Here is a 22,850-nt window from a genome sequence, read left to right as displayed (position 1 = left end):
TTGAGAGATACATTAAATTTCAAATTAACAAGAATTAAATTGCGCGCATTGGTGCTATTAGGGTAATTCAACAAACTTCCTGCAACTTCTTATAGACTGGTGATTTGGTGTAAGTCATCGCATTGTAGTTTATACATATAAACGCCATTACCATTACCGCCCAAACAAGGGGGGGGGGGTGGACCATTTGAGCAATGCGGACCAGTGACTGACCGGGGAGAAATAGGTGTCATTCGTTTCCTATTCACACGTAAGATTCATGAATAATTGATGTGCCATTTTCCTGAAAATTCTATTTTGACCTCGAAAATTAACGAAATTCCAAGATCCAAAATTACATATTTTCGTTAATTTTCGGAATCAAAATAGTTTTTTCGGGAAATTTGAATATTAATTATTCATGTAGGTACGTGTGAATACGAATCGAATGACACCCATTTCGTCTCAGTCAGTCACTGGTTCGCATTGCCCAACTGGTCCCACTTTTCATTTTTGCCCCTTAACTTGACCTTGAAGCGGTCGGTTCCAGAAATCAAAAGTGGTGTCATTGGACACAGGTATCGAAATCTACATTTTAAACAAAAAATAAAATTTAAAAATACGAGGCCACGGTAACTCCCTTTTAACCGGATCAGTCTTCGTAGCAAAGGACGTTTCCTACCATACTTTCTCGCCTCCAAAAGAGAGATGGATTACAGGACCACATCAATTGCTCTGGCAACAATGCTAGTCACTTGACAATAATAATAATAATAATAATAATAATAATAATAATAATAATAATAATAATAATAATAATAATAAGAAGAAGAAGAAGAAGAAGAAGAAATAATGTATTTACTCACCCTATTGGGACTTCTTTCTCATTTTTTCAGCATTCATCGAAGAGATGGCACTAACAGATCCAAAGAGAACCTTGGCGGTGACTTGAACCCGGCGCTGATGATTCGAGGATCCCGATGAAGATCCAAACGTATTAGATTTCTGTCCACTGTAAGAGGAGGAACATGATGATGATGATGATGATGATGAATTCGAAGTTGACGAATCACTCGCGAAACCACAAGATTTATAATTATCAGGCATCGTTCGTTATTTTATTTCTTCCCTTCAAACAACACAATTTTTTTTTCTTTTAAAAATTACACTTTTGGATTTACGGATTAATAATGATTAATGCACAATAATTAATCTTATTAACACGCACTTAATTGGTATTGATGCGTATAAATTGAATATTATATTCATGTAAGATACACAACAACACGAGGATTAGATAACAATTTTTGGTAAGGAACAAGTTTATGATAAGTGCCACAAACTTAGAATGGAAGTATCAAACCTAGTTTGGTCACGTTCCGTCCGTGTCGCGTGTTTCTTTTTTTTCTTTTCTTCGTCTTGTTTTAGGTCACACTGACGGGTTTTCGATTCGGTTTTGTTTTAGCAAATCCACTCACACATATATATATATACAACAAAAATAACACACACACACACACTACAAATATATATACATATATATATACTTTATATATACATTTGCACACAAACAAGACAATGTTTAGTGGAACTGGAATTGAAGACGTGACAGACGTTGTAGGAACTACTACTTTAGTAGTAGTAGTAGTAGTAATACTAATAACAACAATAGTAGTTTCTTCTCCAGGGAGATGGACTAAACGTTGAGCAAGATATGATAATGATGATGATGGTAGAGTAAGAACGGCTTGTGGTGTGCCGAAAAGTCTGTCAGTAAGGCAGAAAGTTACTCGGTCAGGTGATGTAGACCTCCTTTGACTTTTCAACCAATCACAACACCTCTTTTGCCTTCCACAAGTCTCTAATGTGGGTCTCCAGTGGAATCGCTTACTATTTTTTGTTTCCTTTTTCGTCTTTCTTCTCAAAATCCTTCTTTTTCAGACACTGTCCACACTATATTCACTGTGACTTAACTATCGATACCGAACACGAATTGGCTATTACATTCGTTCCGTTGTTGTTGGTTGGCACTTTTCAAGGCGACAAACACAACACTAAAAAAATATAAACGAAGCACCACAATAGCTTAGGTGTTGTTCCTTATCAACTTCGCAAGAAAAATGGAACAATGGACTCGTTGCAAATGTATACATATGGGCATACATATACACTTTTTCATACAAAACACATACACACACATTAAAATGAATACACAAAAGATTGTAGTTGTGTTTTTCTAGCAGCTTAAACGTATATTTTGTGGTGACAATGCGTTGCTGTGTTTCTCGCATGCGGTTTGTTGTAAGTCGGTTAACTGTGGCCCCGAGGTCAGCTAGACTGACACACGGGAAATTGGGTCAAATGAGGGAGCTTCCACCAGCCGCAATGGCCATTATATGATTATGCTATACGTGACATCATCAGACAATCTGCCTGCCTTCAACACGTTTCTCATCCTTTCTCCCCCCTTCTCTCCTCGTCTCACGGTATCTCCCGCCCCCTTTCTCTCTCTCATCTCTAGACTAAATTGGAAGCGTTATAAACGTTGAGTTGCAGCGGGTATCCCGCATATACAATGCCCCTACTGACTGACTGTACTATGCACGAATAAACACGGATGTAAACAAAAGATGCACAGGAATTACGCTTTTACGTTACGTATAGGAATATAATATTGTTATAGGCATTGTTGCCAGCTTCTAACGTTCTTAGCTTAGAGATACAGTAAGAAGCCTCAACGAATCCCATTCTATGTGTCCATTTTCCAAAACATTAAACTAAGAACCAATGTGTCCCTTTGTTTCCCCGTGTAGCTTACTGAAATCAAAGGCCCAGGGACTGTAGTGTCACCAGGCCCTTTAACGGATGGCATAACCCCCCGTTCCATATAGAAGGATCAAGCACAGATAGACCACAAGTAGTTTGGTAGTAAAATACGTATAGTAGGGGCAATGGGGTATGCAAGGAGGGTTTCGGGGTTTACAGCCCCTTGAGCAATTAATATGGAATCACTCGTTTCACAATCCAGATCCCTAATCTTTTCACTGTACTTCAAAGTTGTTACAATTATCTGCTTACATTATTAAATTTCTCTTAAAATTTTAACCTTGTTTCATTTATCACATAACCAGGCCCGTATTTAGGTAAGTCTTATTCTGTGCTCAAGCACAGGGTGGCAGAATTTAGGAGGCGGCGAAATTTAGATTTTTTTTTTTTTAAAGATTCCCAATAAAGTAATATTTAAAATTAGCAACCCGCAGAGTCCCGTGCAAGCGCGAGAAAATATGCTAATAGGCCTATGTTCAATTCGCTCTAATTACGTAGTTACTAATTAACTAGCTTATCTGATTATTTTAAAAAAGTCATCCTTCCCACCCACCCCCAAAGGGGTGTGGATGAACTTGAACATAATGAAAACTGATGCCATTAATCTCAGCGACCCCAAAAACTATGAATTCAACTCTAATATTTGTCGTTTCGATTACTTTTAAAATGCTCCCTTATGGAGACAATGTTATTCTTATGGAGAGTTTGCATCCCCATATCTCAGCTCAGGTGTGACCTGGAACGGGTCATTTGGATAATTTCTCTGAGAGCTTTAAAACATATTAAAATTTCGTTGAATTGAATTGATTGAACATATTAAAATTTCATTGAACCAGAGTATTTTACGCCAAAGGTGCGTACGCTAACCGCTTAGCCACGAAGGAGTTCAAAAATGCCATTTTTCTATCTATTATGATTCTCGAGTTGAAAAGCACTTCAGACAGACAGCTTATTGTATTATTAATATAGATACTATTAAACCATTACTGACGGTGAATAATGTAAACAATTATTTTTTCTTATCAATTATTACCAATTGGTGTCTCATGGTGACGTTTACCAATGGTCACCTACCTTCGGGCAGAACACCACATTATAATCATCATTGAGAGAATTCGGCCATTTAAAATTACGTTGTAACTTTTGTAACTTGTAATACCTAAATTGCTAGTCAACAAGACCTGGTATGTTTGCCAAATCATGGTGTATTTTCTTGTTGCAGACATAAGTTTGTGCGGGGAGCGGCAAATTATTTAGAGCACAGGAGCTCTCAATATATAAATACGGACCTGCACATAACCCCCTTCCCTTTTCGAGCGAGATTCAAAATGACGGACAGTTAGATGGCTGCTGTTCACCTCACTCACATCATAAAGGTTCCCTCTCGGCCTAACGTGACCCTACAATTACCAATGCCGCGTAACTACACTCGGTTTCATTTTATAAGGGACGATTTACTTTTTTTTTTTTTTTAACAAATCGGAGGTTACTTTCCAAATGACCCTAGTATATATTGAACTTTAAAAAAAATCACTTCTAGAAGTAGACAAACTTTACAGAAAAGTCGGGATTTCGGGAGAGAGAGATCTGGACTCCTAGCGCCCTCCTCCTACGCACGCCCCTGCTACTCGCTTGCTTTTGAGTCGACTTGGTTTAGTGAAGAAATGCAGTAAGTCCTGATACGATTAAATAGTCATTAACTGCGGGTAGCGCTATAGATGTTCATTTGTGCAAATCGATTGCCTATTTTAGTTTTTTTTTTTTTTTTTTTTTTTTAAACAGAATTTCGAAAAGATTGTAGTGGGTGAATGTTCATTTTCTTTCTTTTTTCTAAGGAAACGGGACTCGCTCGTTTTTAAAGGATGGAACAAGTCGGGAATCGCCATTCTTACAGGAAAGAATGGAAATGGAACGAGAATTTTTTTCTAAGAGAAATTTTCCAATTTTTTTAAAAAATATATTCTAAGATAAACTTTAATTATTATTGTTTCGAAGAAATGCAGTAATAATAATAATACTAATAAAAGTCATGTGACGCCATTATGCATGTAACTATCGTTCTAACCACAGTTATTATTACAATGTTTTCAAAGAAAGGCTGTCGTCCTGTTTCATTTTATTTCCTTTTTTTTCTGTTTTCCTTCTTTTTTGCTTTTTAATTGAGATTGACTATTCCAACCGGATATTGCCTGTCTTTACATAATATGCGCAACTAGTAAGTAGATTCTTCTAGCGGTTTCTTTTACAACTAAAAACAAACAAACAACTGTTAGGATATAAAAATGGTAACAAAGTGCTCACTAATAGGACACAAACTGTTGCATTTTGTGATGAGAGATAAACTGTGTAAATAAGTATGATGATTAAGATATAGTTTATGAAGGTATAGATTATCAGAGTAGAGATTATGAAGATACAATTTGGAAAGTAGATTGATATTATGATTCATGATTATGTGAAAGATTACAAATGTAAGAAATACGATTAAGATTCTGAGATGTGTAAAGATTGGGAGTTTATGAATGATATTCTCTTATGAGATACATAAGATAGAAACAAGGTGCAGATTAAGAATAAAGGTTATGAGAAGATTTAAGTTATGTATTTTAATTATTCTTACAACAACAAACAAAAATATTCGGGTAGAAGTATTTTCAACCCAAAATAAAACAGGGATCTATGTAATGATATTAGGTCCTTGTATATTAAATGTTCGTTTTTGTGTTGGCTTATTTTCTTAAGGGTCCTCACTACAGCGGAATTAAACTACCGCTAATTTTAGAGTTTTTCTTTAATATCTTCAAAACAAATAAAAAAAAATATTCGAAAAGCAGAAACGTAGTGAACTAGACAATACAATTTTGCATGTGATACCTTTACCATAATTCACTTATCTGCTTTTGGTATGCCACTATTTACAGAACCCGCAAAAAACGCTAAATTTATCTACAGTTCCAAATCGAAAGCAGATACATGAGTTGTGATAACGGTATCATATGCAAAATCGTATTGTCTAGTTCACTACGTTTCTGCTTTTCGAATATTTTTATTTGTTTTGAAGATATTACAGAAAAACTCTAAAATTAGCGGTAGTTTAATTTCGCTGTAGTGAAGACCCTTAATATATCTTGTATAGTTTAATTTTAAGTTGTTACATATAATTTTCGCTTATTCTTTGCTGTATCTAATCATATATTATTTTTCAGATTAGGTCATAGATTGATATTTTTATAAAAAGGCCTTGTGTCCATCTTAAACACAAATTAAACATAACTTCAATATTCACGTTGTTAAGTAGTAATCAGTATTCAGGTAGAAAATTTAGTATTGAATATTAGGTAGAAAATTTCAATGTTTAGATAGTTAATTAGTATTTAATTTAGTTAATATATGTTAAAAGAAATATAAAGATTAATTAACAATGTATTATTTCTGTTAAGAGTTTAAAATTGTCACAACAATGGGCATATATTTTGAATTTTAATGAAAAATTGAAAACAAAAATGATTCTTGATTGGTAGAGATAACAAATTATGTTATGTTATCTATGATTTCAGTTGGAATAGTAGTCTGAAGAAGGAAGTGATATACATTTCTCGTTAATTTATAATACAGATACAGAGAAACTGTAACATTTCTCGTTAATTTATAATAAAGAATTAGACAGCCTTGTAAGAAAGTTATGTTTAATTTGTGTTTAGGTCATAGATGTTAAATACTAACTAAATTAAGTAAGACATAGAAGCCTACAATAAACGGCTACTTACGCTTCAAAATGGAACATTTTGCAACCCAAGAAACTCGAAACATCAATGCTACGTCGTTTGGAAAGGATATTGCTAACGAACGCATAGTGAGATGCTGGTTTGAGAAGTTCTGATTCGGTGGTGTGGCCTTACAAAATGAACTCCGTGGGAGACCTGAAAGTGTCTTCTGTGATGATTTGAAGGCGCTAGCTGAAACTTACCCTTCTGTAACTCTTTAAGAACTTGCTGCCGAACTGGAAGAAGCCATAGCCACAATTTCTAGGTACACCTACCTTACAGCTCTTGATAGCGGAAACTTCATAACGAGGAACTGCATAATTTAAACTATTTACCAAACATTGTTGGGTCCATCAAGTCAAGGATGCTCATGTGAGTAGGTCATGTAGCCAGAATGAAAAATAAATAAATAAATAAATAAAATAAAATAAAGTAGGAACGCTTTCAAAGTTTTTATTGGAAGCCCAGTCGGAAAACATCCATTAGGAAGATATAGGCGCAGATGCAATGGTAATATTAAGATGAATCTCGTAGAAATAGCAATACAAAGTAGAAACCGGATCCAGTTGGCTAACGACACAAGTCAATTGAGAGCTTTTGTGAACATGGCATTAAACTCCGGGTTCCATACACCGTAGAGTTAGTTAGTACTATCCCTTTCTGGGTCATCCAATCACATGTGACGAAACGTGGATACTCTATGATAATCATAGACGTTCAGCCCAATGGCTGGACGCAGATCAAAAGATAAAGCCTACATCTAAGGAAGATAATGGTGACAGTTAAGTGGAATCAAATGGAAATTGTTCATTACAGCTCCCTATGAGTGGATGAAACCATCAATACGCAGTATTTCTGTCAATAAATTGATATTGTTCATAAAAAAAATATTGTTCTCAAAAGCTATTTACTTTGGTAAATAGAAAAGGCATAATTCTTCTCGATGATAATGCACAATCACATATTTCACGTCGGACTCTACATAAACGGAAAGAGTTTAAGTTTGAGGTTCTGCTTCATTCATCATACTCAACAAAGTTGTCCCCTAGTGACTATCAAGTCTATCAAAAAAAAAAAAAAAATGTGAACAAATGTTTCGTCAATCGATATGCTGTCAAAATAGTTTTTTTTTTTTTAAATATTGATTCCAAGACTAAGGTATTTCTTGAAACCACTGTAAAACATTTTGTAGTCGATGGGAGAAGTGTATTGATACACATGAAGCATACTTTGATTAAATATTTAAAAAAAAGTCATGTATTTATGACGTAAATAAAAAACCTATGTGCTAAAACAGTCGATAAAACCTAGATGGAACAAATTAATACCTCATAAAATCCTAGATTGCAAATTCCTCTAAAGATCAACTTGTGCATGTTACTCTGTTCCATTATCTTCCAGGACTCCCATTGTTCAAAGTCCAAAGACACCAAACAGAAATACTGATTTACGGCATAGACTTCGGCGAACCTGTGAGCTTATTATTATTATTATCTCTGTGTGACCAAGTGGTTAGCTTGTGTGGCTTTAAAGCACACTGTTCGGGTTTGATTCTCACTTGCAAGGGGAGTAAAAAAAATATTATAATACTTGAACTATAATAGAGAGCAAACTCTGATATACAAAATCCAAAATCGCAGCAACTGGAGCGAAAGTACTGACTACGGAGGTCAAATGAACCAAAAGGCGTTTGGATACCCTCGACCTATTATAATGGCGCCAAGAAATTAAATTATTACAAGTAGAATAGAAATTAACTCCCATTACTTTCATATTTTCTCCTATTTTACACCTAGAAATTAAATTGATAAGCTCCAATATAATTACATCTAATCCATGGAAAATGTTAATTCAATTACTAAATTTTAATAAAATTTGGGCCTACAAGGAATTTGTTACAAATATTAACTAAATGACTATGCTTCAGTAAAATTAAATCAATCCCTGATAATGTGAATTAAATTGCTACATTATAAAACTACAACGAATCCATGGAAACTTTAAATTCAATTGCTACACTTGGCAAAAGTACAGTGATTCCATGGAAAATTTGAATTAAATTGCTACACTAAGAAAACTTACAACGAATACATGAAAAATTTAAATTAAATTGCTATACTCGGCACAATTATAATGAATTTATAGAAAATATAAATTAAATTATTATATTTGGCACAATTATATTGAATCATTGGGAAATTTGAATTAAAATGCTACACTACAGTAAAATTACAAGACATCGTAGCAAACAGGAAATAAACGTCTATAAAATATTGAGAAATAGCTTACTAATATAAACCACACTTCAGTAACATTAAAATTTACCGTTCACAACTTTCAATGAAATTGATACACTTTAATAACATTCCAATGAATTCTTGACAAATCTGAATTAAAATGATACTCAACATTAAAATTGCAAGAAGTCATTGGCAAATGTGAAGTAAATTCCTACACTTCAATAAAATTACAAGGAAACACTTACTAACATGAATTTTAAAAAATAATAAATAATCCCTCGTAAATGTGAATCAAATTGCAACGAATTCCTGGCAAATCTGAGTTAAATTGCTACACATGTGAAAATTACAAGGAATCTATGGAAAATTTGAGTTAAAAGATTATACTTTAGTAAAATTCAAAGATCTTAAATCGCTTTTATCAGCACAGTCACCATTAGTTTTACATTCACGAAAAATACAGTATGTAATGCCCATAATCTTAAGAATAGAACACTACCAGTAAAGACCTTAATATCTCACGTTAAAAAAAAAGAAAAAAAAGAAAAAAAGAAAAAAGGAAAAAATAAATTAGTGTTGCGTACACATCCTATTGTTTCTCGTGGATCGTGCGGACGACATTACGAAGACGGATGAACTCAAAAAAAGGCTATTCTTGACTACATCAAAAAAATGTATTTCGCAATAAGTAACGGCCCACGCGAGGACCTGTTCATTCATGAACTACAAACCTTCTAATTGTCTATAGGAATAACATGCACAGAGGTAGTCCGCACAAGTCGCTTGAGGCCACATACTAAAATATATCATGTTGAAACCAGGAGGATAATAATCTGCACAGGAAACGGGTCATCATGTGAAAGGTCACCTGATGGAAAGGTCACCTAGGCACAGCGGGCGAACCAATATAATTAATACAAATCACCGTCAGAACACAACACACAAATACAGGTACTGTTAATAGCCTATAACATTAATATATATATAATAGAGAATTGGTGGACAACATTAAGGACTTCATGATAATTTCAGGATGGTCTTTAGCAGTTCTGTCCAATTATAATGAGCCTGAGTTTATAGCCGTCTTTACTAGTAAGGTGGAGGGCAGCAACTATTATTATTATTATTATTATTATTATTATTATTATTATTATTATTATTATTATTATTATTATTATTATTATTATGTGTTAGTGACAGAAAGTGGTGTATCTCTTGCGTCTTCTAGGCAGAGCTCGAGGAAGAAAGGGTCTCCTTTTTTAAGCTAGACCAGATGTATTGGTTATTGAAGTGAACGTCCTTTTCAGCAACGATATTTTGCCTGTAGTTACATTACCGACTGCAGTGTTGCTGTGGATGCCCGCGCCTTTTTGTTGTACAGAAGCGCTAAATGAATGGCTTATTTAGAAAGAAAAATAGAAACATTAAAAGAATGAATAAATATAAATGAACATATTATCTAACTAACTAACTAACTAACTCTATGGGCTATGGAACCCAGAGGTTCAGTTCCGCGTTCACAAAAGCTCTCCACTGACTTCTATCCTTAGCTAATTGGATCCAGTTTCTACTTTGTATTCCTATCTCTGCGAGATCCATCTTAATATTATCCTCCCATCTGCGCCTAGGTCTTCCTAATGGACGTTTTCCTGTGGGTCTACCAGTCAATACTTTGAAAGCGTTTTTACTTTCTTCCATTCTAGCTACATGACCTGCCCACCTAAGCCTCCTAGACTTGACGATCCTAACAATGTTGGGTAAACCGTATAAACTATGTAGTTCCTCGTTATGAAGCTTCCGCCATTCCCCATTCTCGTTCCTCTTGGGTCCGAATATTCTTCTCAGGATCCTGTTCTCAAATACTTTCAGTCTATGTTCTTCCCTCACAGTAAGCGACCATATTTCGCAACCATACAGAACAACAGGCATGATTATCGTTTTATATATTTTAAGCTTCAAATTCCTCAACAGAATTCGCGACGACAAGAGATTTTGAACCGAATAGTAACACGAATTCCCTGCTTTTAGTCGACATTTAATTTCTTCGTGAATATGATTTTCGTCTGTTAATATTGATCCTAAATATTTGAAAGTATCCACTTTATCAAAAGTATTATTTAATATTTTAACGCATTTATAATTTGCCATATTACGGTCCCGACGCACTTCCATGTATTTAGTTTTCTCTGCATTTACTTCTAAACCCATGTCCCTGCAAGCGTTTAATAATATCTCTGCATTTATTTCTACTGTTCTCCTATCATCCCCTATTAAATTTACACCATCAGCATATGCCATAACCTGGTGAATGCCGTTCAACTCTAGGCCCTGGTTGCTATCTTTGATTTTCCTTATGGCGTATTCCAGCACAAAGTTAAATAATAATGGCGACAACGCATCTCCTTGTTTCAGGCCATTTTCGACGTGGAAGCTCGTGGACAAAAATTTTCCTACCCGGACTTTACTTTGGGACTGACTTAAACATATCTTAATTAATCTAATTAGCTTTCTCGGTATTCCAAGCTCTGTAAGAACGTTGTATAATGTTTCTCTCCTAACCGAGTCGTAAGCCTTTCTAAAATCAATAAATAGTTGATGTACCGGGGTATTGTATTCCCACTTCTTTTCGAGTATTTGGCGAATGGTAATTATTTGGTCGATAGTTGATCGATTTCGTCTAAATCCGCACTGATAATCTCCAATAATTTCATCTGCGTATGGGGTCAATCTTGCTAACAGAATATTTGAAAGGATTTTATAGGATGTTGACAGAAGAGAAATGCCTCGATAATTATTACAGTCACTTTTGTCGCCTTTCTTGTGAATTGGAACAATGATTGACTCTTTCCACTCTTTTGGCAATTCTTCCTTGTTCCAGATAAGGAGAATGAGTTTGTGTATCTTGTTCCACAAATTTTCGCCTCCAGCTAAAATTAACTCAGCCGGAATTTCATCTACACCCGGAGATTTGTGTTTCTTTAATTTCTTTATAGCGGCTTCCACTTCTATTCAATTGGGTTCTGGAATATACGTTTCTGCGGTGTGTATCTCCTCTTCTCCTCGCACATTAGTTTTTAGCTGCGTGTTCAGCAAATCTTCAAAGAAATCTTTCCATCTATTTAAGAGGCTATCCGTATCAGTGAGAACTGTTCCGTCAGATTTCTTTAATATATAAGCACGAGGTTGATAGCCTTTCTTAAATTCGCTGATCCCCTTATACATGTCCCGAATATTTTTTATTTCTACTATTATCTTCAAGTTCCTTAATTTTAGCTTTCAAAAAATCCCGTTTCTTTGTTCTAAAAGTTTTGGAAGTTTCCCGCCTGATATCTGCGAAATTTTGTGTAGTTATTTCATTCGGATTTTGTAGCCAACGTAATTTTGCCTATTTTCTCTTCTCTGCTAGTTTAATGCATTCTTGGTCGAACCATGGTTTGTTCCTACGTATTTCCGCGTGTCCCAATTTTTCTATTGCTGAACTTTTAATGCTATCTCTAATTTCAATCCAGGTATCCTCAACACTAGTGCACTCCGAGTCTTCTAAAACCGAGAATCTATTCGAAACTTCAATCTGGTATTCCTCTCTTACCTGATTCTCTTCTAATTTCTTTAAATTAAATCTCTCCGTTTTCGGACATTGAGTATTACCTTTATTCAACGATAATCTCTCCCGTATTATCGCTGCTACCAGGTAGTGATCAGTGTCACAATCAGCCCCTCTAAACGACCGGACGTCAATTATGCTAGATTGTCTTCTTCTATCTACTAAAACGTGATCAATTTGATTATGTGTTTTTCCGTCTGGTGATGTCCAAGTGTATTTATGAACGTCGCGATGTGGGAATTTTGTACTTTTCACGATTAGGTTTTTGGATGTTGCAAAGTTCACGAGTCTAACACCGTTGTCATTACTTTCCTTATGCAAACTTTCGTTCCCTATAATCGGTTTGAAAATATCCTCTCGTCCTACTTTCGCATTGAAATCCCCTAATAGAATCTGCATATGGTATCGCGGGAGTTGGTCAAATATCCGTTCCACTTCTTCGTAAAAACTATCTTTTATATCGTCACCCTTATCTTCAGTTGGAGCATGTACATTTAAAACAATAATATCACACCACCGTTCCTTAAGAGTAATAAAAGAAAGTCTGTCAGTAACAAATTCAACCCGTTTAATTGCTGGTAATATTCGTTTGTGAACGGAAAACCCTGTTCCTAACTGGTGATTTTTATTTCCTTCCCCGTAAAAGAACGTAAAATTTCCGGAATTCTCAGATCCATTTCCTTCCTACCTAACTTCCTGAACTCCTACTAAGTCCATCCTGTATTTCTCTAACTCACTCGTTACAGATTTTAACGCGCCTGCCCTATAAAGACTTCTAATATTCCATGTATAGTAATAACAATAGTAAATCGTGAGAGCTTTGTGGGCCGCAGAAAATGGTTTGGCGGCAACTCTGATCTATAGACAGAAAGAATGATTAAGGCATGATAATTCCAGCGCAAATACTACATTACATTCTGTTAAATACAAAGTTTGTTCATACGAGGTACAGTCAATAAGTAGATAGATGGTGAATAGATACTTGACAATATTGAAGCCCTATTATTTCAGCAAGTATACCAAACGACAACACGCTTTCAATTTTTTTTTTCAAGTAGCTAGCGTCTTTGCATTCTATACGCATGGTTTTGGATAAGATACGCGAGTAGTGACTGGAATTAGAGATGATCTCAGATGGCCTCCATGATTTTTTTTAAAAAAAAGGCACGAAACTGCAATCGGTCAAATAAATCAATAATATAATATATAGAGGAAGTTCGGGTATTATGGAATACCATTCTTGTTTCGTTTGTAACTCAGCCAATAATTGCACATTGAAACAAAAAGGAAAACAAGTATAAGCCTTATATATTTGGCTATATTTATGGGCATCTTCATAAAGAAGGTTTGTTACAGGGGTGGACAAAATTTGCAATTTGTAAAGAAACCACTTTGGAGGGTAATATGAAATAGTCGGGTAATATGGAATACGAATGCTATATAGAAAAGAAATGAGTTTTCTGTTGAACATACAATGAATACAGTGACAATATGTGAAAATTATGAATGCCAAGCCATAACTGAATGTGATTACTTGCAAAAGTCACAAATATTACTCTGCTTCAGAATCGCACAGCCATTGTGTGCTCACATTAAACATGATGAACACTGGACCCAAAACTCACCTCTCGTATCAGCAGGAAATTTGTTGTAACAAAAAATATACTTAGCATTGTTGTCATCATAAATGTATGTTTAATTGCCCAATACCGATAGATATTTATATAATCAGAATACGGAATACCATGTTTTTCTTGCGGGTATTCCATATTGCCCTCCACGCCATCTTGGAAACGAAAGAGCTGTTAAACGCATTCAAAGGCGTACGATAAGGATAATGGAGCTTATCAAACTATCACTTAGTATATCCAACGTCATAGGAAACAAAGAATTGTTGTTCTATTATATTTCAATAGGAAAATACAGGTTGTAAAACACTTAGCTGTAAAAGTTTTCATGAATAAGAAATCATATTTCACACGTTTACCAATACAACGAATGTCACAATCACATGGAGACTGACTGTAGAGCATCATGGGAACGTGAGGTACTAGTTTCTTTCCTCTCAGCTTGGAAGCTACACATCACAGGTGAGATAATGAGGTATTCCATATTATCCGACTATTCCATAATACCCGAACTTCCTTTACATATGTGATTGCTTCTCTGTTAAAGTTTAGCGTTTCTTTTCAGCGCTGAGGCTATATAAGACGTAGACCTACAGTTTAAGGTTGAATCCGAATAAGGTTGTCACCTGTCCCGAATTAGAAGGGACATCCAGAAAATTTTCCAGTGTTTTGAATTACGCTCAAGAGGGGTGCCAAATTATCCAATATAAAAATATGACAGAAATTCTTAGTGATATTTGTAACATTTCGACCCACGATGTGTACCTGTGACTATTGAGATATCGATATAGCGCTATCGCTAAATTTTTTTCATATTAAAGCAGTTTTTTTCGTTATTTTTCTAGAATTGCTTTCTGCACAACATTGACTCTCTAAACTGAACTATTTTCATTATGTCCAGTTCAAGTGAGCGTGGAAAAAATAGCTCTCCCAGAAAACTCAGGGAAAACTCATGTATACAGCGTTATATCATGGCCTAGCATATATTACTTTTGGCTTATTGCGAGTCTCGACTGTAAAAGTTTTAGGATGGCTCAGTAGTAGAGAACTCTTCTCACCTGCATAAGGTCCTTGGTTCGATCCTAGCTCGTGCTAAGTGGGTTTTGTAGTGGACAAATACAGTGTGAGTAGGTTTTCTTGGGATTCTATCATTTCCTCCTACTTTCTTTACTTCACCATCGTTATCACCATTAACTCTTAGCCTTATCATGGGACGTTTTGAACTAAGTAGAAAAGAAGTCTTTGAACTAAGTAGAAAAAGAAGTCTTTTGAACTAAGTAGAAAAGAAGTGTTTTGAACTAAGTAGAAAAAGAAGTGTTTTGAACTAAGTAGAAAAAGAAGTGTTTTGAACTAAGTATTGTTTATGTTTTTATTTCTTCCCTGATTTTATTAGCACTGCCCCACTTAAGAATTTACATTCACTTACATCTTCCACATTACTATACTATTGTTTGCAATGGCTTTGTGAAGATTTTCGTCTTATAATCATGTACTTAGTTTTGTCCTACCTATTCCTGTTAGTATTTGGGAGATTTGACATATATTCTCTTAGCAAAACCCTTTCAAATATTCTGCATTTACTGATTGCTTTGGAAGACACTCAACCTCAAGTTCACAGGATCTCAGTTTGTAATTTTAACAGTAAACAAACTTGTAATGGTTAAGTGATTTGGCGCCGTTAACGGGGGTTTTGGATGACGGTACTTTGTAATAGAGAAATACCAAACAGACGAAAAAACAGTGGCATTCCTTCGGCATGTCCGAGCTGAGCTTATTCAGTGAAGGACACAAAAATCTATTTCGATAACTAAAAGTTCAAATAAATACATTATTTTGCCTACATAAGAAAGAAAGGCTTTTTTATCATATTTCTCAACACGAATTACACATTTATGTTAAAAATGCGTGTGTTTCTTCATATATGATTACACAATAGGCCAATACACTGTATTTAGCTTTCATTTTAATTTGGAACAAACTCATCATATAATAATAATAATAATAATAATAATAATAATAATAATAATAATAATAATAATAATAATAATAATAATAATAATAATAATAATTATTATTATTATTATTATTATTATTATTATTATTATTCTGCCGTTATTAGCAGGTTACTTACTGCAACTGAGAAGCTTCCATGCTCCACGGTCCTCCGCTAACCTCTTCGTCTTCACGTACGATTTCTCTATTTTGATATCGTCCATTAATTGTAGTCTCCTTCGTCCCCTCCCTCTCTTTCCTGCCACCATACCTTCTAGCGCATCCCTCATGATAAAATTCCTTGTTAGCCAATGCCCATCCCGTTTCTCTTCTTCTTCTTAGAAAAACGACTGGAATCTTTTGAAATGTGGTGTGGAGAAGAATAGATAAAATTAGCTGGGTTGAGCAGAAAACGAATGAGAGGGTGTTAGAAACAGTGAAAAAAAAACAATTTTATTATTAAAAAGAAAAGAAACTGGTTGGGACTTTGGCTAAGAAAAAACTGTACTATCTTGAGGGACGTGAAGAGGGTATGGTGACAGGAAAAAGAGGGAGGGGCGAAGGAGACTGCAATTAATGGACGATCAAAACAGAAAAATCGTACGTGAAGACGAAGAGGTTAGCGGAAGACTAAGGAGCATGGAAGCTTCTCAGTTTTAGCAAGTGACTTGCCAGTAATGGCAGTGTTTACACACTTTTGTAAGAGATTTTGTAGAGAAAATGGGTCAAAAAATGTTTTATAAAGATATTCTCCACGTATTTGAAAAGCGTTAATTCTCAAAACAGTGTTCCAGTAGGACGTATGTAAAATACTTCGTGTCAAACATTTTTTAAAAGTTATTAGACCTACACATTTTATAACACACTTGGGACATAGTTGAGAAACACAATATGATTACTATATTTTGGTCTGTCTGTACAGTATACAGGTATTTAGAAAATCCGTGACCGAACTCCGGGACGTGTTTCCTCATATTAAATGAAATACACTTCTTCTTCTTCTTTTTCTTTTTTCTTTCCTTTTTTTTTTAATAAACATAGGTTGAGGAGACACACTTCCTAGAGTTATAAACCACCGAAAATACGAAATCATCATTTCATAAAACGCGATACGGCGTTTGAAAACTTTGAGACCTATCGCAAGCGATTTAAGGAGTTAGTAGTTAACGTTACTTCAGATTAGTTCAGTTTAGATTTGGTTGTGTTCCGTGTTTGGTTGTGTTGTGTACCATACAATAATTAATCGCGGCGGGACTCACGGAATTTAGTACATAAACTTTATTTTTGGTCTAACAATAAGGTTATATAAAGAGTATAGAGGTGGGTAATGTACTTTGCAGATATGTCCAATGTCTCGAGCACATCTTTGGCTAGATTGACTTCGAACTCAAAAATTGCGTACGGGTGCACATTTAAGCAAAAAAATGGTTATTTAATATCCTGTGACTTCGCTAATCTCCAGAAGCAGCGTTGGCTCAGTTAAAAATAAATAGGATTTAGAATTTAGATTTCTGGGCTTTCGGCATCTAAGGCCATTTAGCCCATCACGTCTAAGGGATGACGTCCCTCGGTGAGTACACTATCCAAGGAAAGGGAAGGAAGAAAGGATTGGGAAAGGAAGGAAGCGTCCAGAGACCTATTAGTTAGGTACCATTCCGGTATTTGTCGGATGTGAATGAGGAAAATCCAGGAAAACCTCATTTACGGTGGCTGGCCTGGAAAAGGATTTTACACTTTTTGGACCAAGTGCCCCCACGGGACCCGGGACCGCTCACACCGAAGGCGAGAGTGTTAGCGACTATGTTAAAAATAAATAATCTGGTTATAAATAAATAAATAAATAAATAAAAGCATGTGACTGTTTTGCGTGAGATCCTTGGCTCGAGTCCAGGTCTCGTTGTTTTTATTATTTTTCATGTGTAATTGCGTTATGTAAATATTAATTATTAAAAAATGGTCCTTGCTCTTAATTTTTTTTTTTTTTTTTGCATATCTAGGCGGGTGCCCAAAGATGTCTAAAAAAAGGAGTTAATAAGTATTATCCGCAGTTGTTCAAAGTGTGTCGGTAATGTGTAAAATGTCTTAACTATGTTCAAAAGTCGTTTCTGAACGTATTACACTCATTAAACACATCAGAAATTTAGGTACATTTTAAACACTCTCTTGATACGTTATCTACTGTTCAAAAGTAGTTTCTAAAAGTTGTCAAAAAATGTTAAAACACTATAATATTTTTTTGTAGTGAAGATTTTGTGTATTTTATCTGGGTAAGTTACTGGAAAATGTATATTGTGGTCAAGAAGATAACTAAAATCTAGCAGGAATTATAGCGTATAACATAGGCTGTTTACAAGTAGAAGATGCCGCAAAATATCTCAAGAACTAACTGATAAATTACCATTAAGTTTGGATAGAAAATAGAGCACAGTTTTCGAACTTGGGTGTCACGACACTTCCAAGGGTGTCACGAAAACAAAATTGTTTGATATAAATACAGGATATTAAACGTATCATGAACTTGTGATAAAATAATACAAAATCTTCGTCTTTTCATTCACCGCAATAACTGGCTGATCAAGATGTAGATTTCCACAATTTTTCGGGAGTAGTATTTATGTTAGCACTCGATCAACGCAGTCTCTATCGTGTGTGCACGTGTATTTGCAATGGGCGGCAAAAACTGGCCTAAAGCATCCAAAAATTGCAATATATGAAAAAGATATTCTTTAAAATAAATATTTGCTGTTGGAACCAGACTTCGTGATGGTGTTAGATAATTACTTATCTTTCCCTCTATTTGCATATTACATCCATGGGGCCGTTGCTTCGATCCCTAGCCAGGTAAATTTGTGGTTGACAACACCGGGTCTGTCGGTTTTCTCGGGGCGCTCCCGTTTCCTCCGACAATCTCATTCACTAATACCTCCATAATTATTCAGTTGCCTTAGTCATCCATCTCCCTTAGCGTAATGGGCATAATCATGGAACGCTAAACTGAAAAAAAAATCATTTTTATAAATCATGTTTACGTTGTATTAGCTTAAGATCGCGTGGACAGCGTTAAAATAGGGGCCGCGGTGGCTCAGTGGTAGAGCGTTCACCTCTGGTGATTGGGGTCCCGGGTTCGATCCCAGCCCCCACCAAGTGAACTTTGTAGTGGATAAAAACCGTATGCGTGGGTTTCCTCCCACCTTCTTCATTCCACCATTTCATTCATTACTCATCATCACCGTCTCCTTTAGCCTAACCGGCATAATCGTGAGACGTAAAACTCAAAAATTTCATTTCATTTTCATTTCACAGTGTTAAAATAAATTATTGAAACTGTTGTTAAGTGTATGATTTAAGCAAAGAACTCTATTTTTGGATAGTAAGGAAGAATAGAAGTTCCATTTAGTTATTTATCGCTGTTTGAATATGAAAAACTAATTTGTCTTTATCGTAAGCAAGTTTCTTAACGTTAGACTCGTGAACTTTGCAACATCCGAAAACCTAATCGTGAAGAGTACAAAATTCCCACATCGCGACCGTTCATACACTTGGACATCACCAGACGGGAAAACACATAATCAAATTGATCACGTTTTAGTAGATAGAAGGCAATCTAGTATAATTGATGTCCGGTCGTTTAGAGGGGCTGATTGTGACACTGACCACTACCTGGTAGCAGCGATAATACGAGAGAGATTATCGTTGAATAAAAGTAATATTCATTGTCCGAAAACGGAGAGATTCAATTTAAAGAAATTAGAAGAGAGTCAGGTAAGAGAGGAATACCAGATTGAAGTTTCGAATAGATTCTCAGCTTTAGAACATTCGGAGTGCACTAGTGTTGAGGATACCTGGATTGAAATTATAGAGAGCATTAAAAAGTTCAGCAAAAGAAAAATTGGGACACGCGGAAATACGTAGGAACAAACCATGGTTCGATCAGGAATGCATAAAACAAGCAGAGAAGAGAAAACAGGCAAAATTACGTTGGCTACAAAATCCGAATGAAATAACTTCACAAAATTTCGCAGATATGTCAGGCGGGAAACTTCCAAAACTTTTAGAACAAAGAAACGCGATTTTCTTAAAGCTAAAATTAAGGAACTTGAAGATAATAGTAAAAATAAAAACATCCGGGACATGTATAAGAGGATCAGTGAATTTAAGAAAGGCTATCAACCTCGTGCTTATATATTAAAGAAATCTGACGGTACAGTTCTCACTGATACGGATAGCATCTTAAATAGATGGAAAGGTTTCTTTGACGATTTGCTTAAAACAAAACCAAAAACTACTGTGCGTGGAGAAAAGAAGATACACACCACAGAACCTTATATTCCAGAACCCAACCAAATAGAAGTAGAAACTGCTATAAAGAAATTAAAGAAACACAAATCTCCGGGTGTAGATGAAATTCCGGGTGAGTTAATTTTAGCTGGAGGCGAAAATTTGTGGAACAAGATACACAAACTCATTCTCCTTATCTGGGACAAGGAAGAATTGCCAAAAGAGTGGAAAGAATCAATCATTGTTCCAATCCACAAGAAAGGCGACAAAACTGACTGTAATAATTATCGAGGCATTTCTCTTCTTTCAATATCCTATAAAATCCTTTCAAATATTCTATTAGCAAAAGATTGACCCCATACGCAGATGAAATTATTGGAGATTATCAGTGTGGATTTAGACGAAATCGATCAACTATCGACCAAATAGTTACCGTTCGCCAAATACTCGAAAAAAGTGGGAATACAATATCCCGGCACATCAATTATTTATTGATTTTAGAAAGGCGTAAGGCGTAGGAGAGAAACATTATACAACATTCTTACAGAACTTGGAATACCGAGAAAGCTAATTAGACTAATTAAGATATATTTAAATGAATCCCGAAGTAAAGTCCGGGTCGGAATTTTTTTGCCCACGAGCTTTCACGTCGAAAATGGCCTGAAACAAGGAGATGCGTTGTCACTATTATTATTTAACTTTGTTCTGGAATACGCTATAAGGAAAATCAAAGATAGCAGTCAGAGCCTACAGTTGAACGGTATTCACCAGGTAATGGCATATGCTGATGATGTAAATTTAATAGGGGATGATATGAGAACAATAGAAAGAAATGCAGAGATCTTATTAAACGCCTGCAGGGACATGGGTTTAGAAGTAAATGCAGAGAAAACTAAATACATGGAAGTGCGTCGGGACCGTAATACGGCAAATTATAAATGCGTTAAAATATTAAATAATACTTTTGATAAAGTGGATAGTTTCAAATATCTAGGATCAATATTAACAGAGGAAAATCATACTCACGGAGAAATTAAATGTCGACTAAAAGCAGGGAATTCGTGTTACTATTCGGTTCAAAATCTCTTGTCGTCGCGAATTCTGTCGAGGAATTTGAAGCTTAAAATATACAAAAGGATAATCATGCCTGTTGTTCTGTATGGTTGCGAAACATGGTCGGTTACTCTGAGGGAAGAACATAGACTGAAAGTATTTGAGAACAAGATCCTGAGACGAATATTCGGACCCAAGAGGAACGGGAATGGGGAATGGCGGAAACTTCATAACGAGGAACTACATAAGTTATATGGTTTACCCAACATTGTTAGGGTCGTCAAGTCTAGGAGGCTTAGGTGGGCAGGTCATGTAGCTAGAATGGAAGAAGGTAGAAACACTTTCAAAGTCTTGACTGGAAGACCAATCGGAAAACGACCATTAGGAAGACCTAGGCGCAGATGGGAGGACAATATTAAGATGGATATCGCAGAGATTGGAATACAAAGTAGAAACTGGATGCAGTTAGCTAAGAATAGAAGTCAGTGGAGAGCTTTTGTGAACGCGGCATTGAACTTCCGGGTTCCATAGGCCATAGAGAGTTAGAGTTAAGATTAAAACAAGTCCTCTTTTAATATCAAAAGAGAAACAAAAAAAAAAAAAAAAAAAAAAAACTTGTTCAATTGATTGGAACTTAGTATTGAATCCTATAATAACTATTATAATCTCTGTTTTGCAGATGTGTTTGCTTTACCTTATTCCTAATGGGGCCACACCCACGGGGAGAGGTCCACCGGGTCCGGACACCTCCCAAAAAATCTCCCTAACATGTCAACATACACTTTCTGAATAAAATATACTTGTTTAACAGGGAAATTTATTTATTTATTTATCAACACAACAGGCAGATGCGCAATTGGAATGTTGAAATATTACAATACATTTTTACAAGTGCTTTTTTTTTTTTTTTTTGTACCTTGCAGAACATTGTGTATTTATCAATTTTATCATGTTTTTGACATAATTTGTTATAAACAAAACATTCTCCATATTCGTGACTTTAGCATTATGTTGTCCCTAGATATTTTGCAACAGAAAAGACCTGTATTATTAGTTCTAGTTCTAACTGAAGGAACATGGAAGTTAGGGATGATAAAAAAAAAAAATTCCAGCAATCGAATTCATTTTGAACTATTTTTTGGAGGAATACAAGACCGGCAATGATTTTCAAGTGAGGGATAAATTCCAGTTACTTTATATATCAAAAACTTAAGAAATTTTGATTGAACTTTTTTCAATTTATTGGTGATTCTTTTGTTGCGAGGGGTTCCAAATTACAGGAGCATTTTCCAACTTGGAGCGTACATATGAGTAATATATTTTGAAGAGTGTTGCAATATTGCTGAATGTCGAGTCAAATGTAACACCTATATTAGGTCTCCTTATAGAAGTAATATTGGTGATCAGTGTTTCTTTCGGAAACAACGTTCCGGGGGGCACACTTAGTATTCTGGGGGGATCACTGCTGGTACTATTCTATTTACTA

General features: G+C 35.3%; 1 protein-coding gene and 1 long non-coding RNA gene across 3 annotated transcripts in view; one reads left to right on the top strand and one right to left on the bottom strand.

Annotated features, from left to right (window-relative positions):
- LOC145664877 (salivary peroxidase/catechol oxidase-like) overlaps positions 1–985 on the bottom strand; it is a 227,966-nt gene extending 226,981 nt beyond the window's left edge. The window contains exon 1 of the mRNA XM_081731923.1: positions 846–985. The gene's annotated coding sequence lies outside the window, so the exon portion shown is untranslated. The remainder of the gene's footprint in view (positions 1–845) is intronic.
- Positions 986–9,573: 8,588 nt separating this feature from the next.
- Positions 9,574–22,850, top strand: part of LOC145664876 (uncharacterized) — an 87,365-nt gene continuing 74,088 nt past the window's right edge. For both annotated transcript variants that reach the window (XR_014127536.1, XR_014127535.1), the window contains exon 1: positions 9,574–9,760. This is a non-coding gene — a long non-coding RNA (uncharacterized LOC145664876). The remainder of the gene's footprint in view (positions 9,761–22,850) is intronic.

Source organism: Thermobia domestica, chromosome 11 (genome assembly GCF_964235325.1).
Source record: "Thermobia domestica chromosome 11, izTheDome1.hap1.1, whole genome shotgun sequence".
In the NCBI taxonomy this organism is placed as follows: Eukaryota; Metazoa; Arthropoda; class Insecta; order Zygentoma; family Lepismatidae; genus Thermobia; species Thermobia domestica.
The sequence above is the reverse complement of the archived record's forward strand: the minus strand, read 5'-3'. Positions and strand labels throughout refer to the sequence as shown.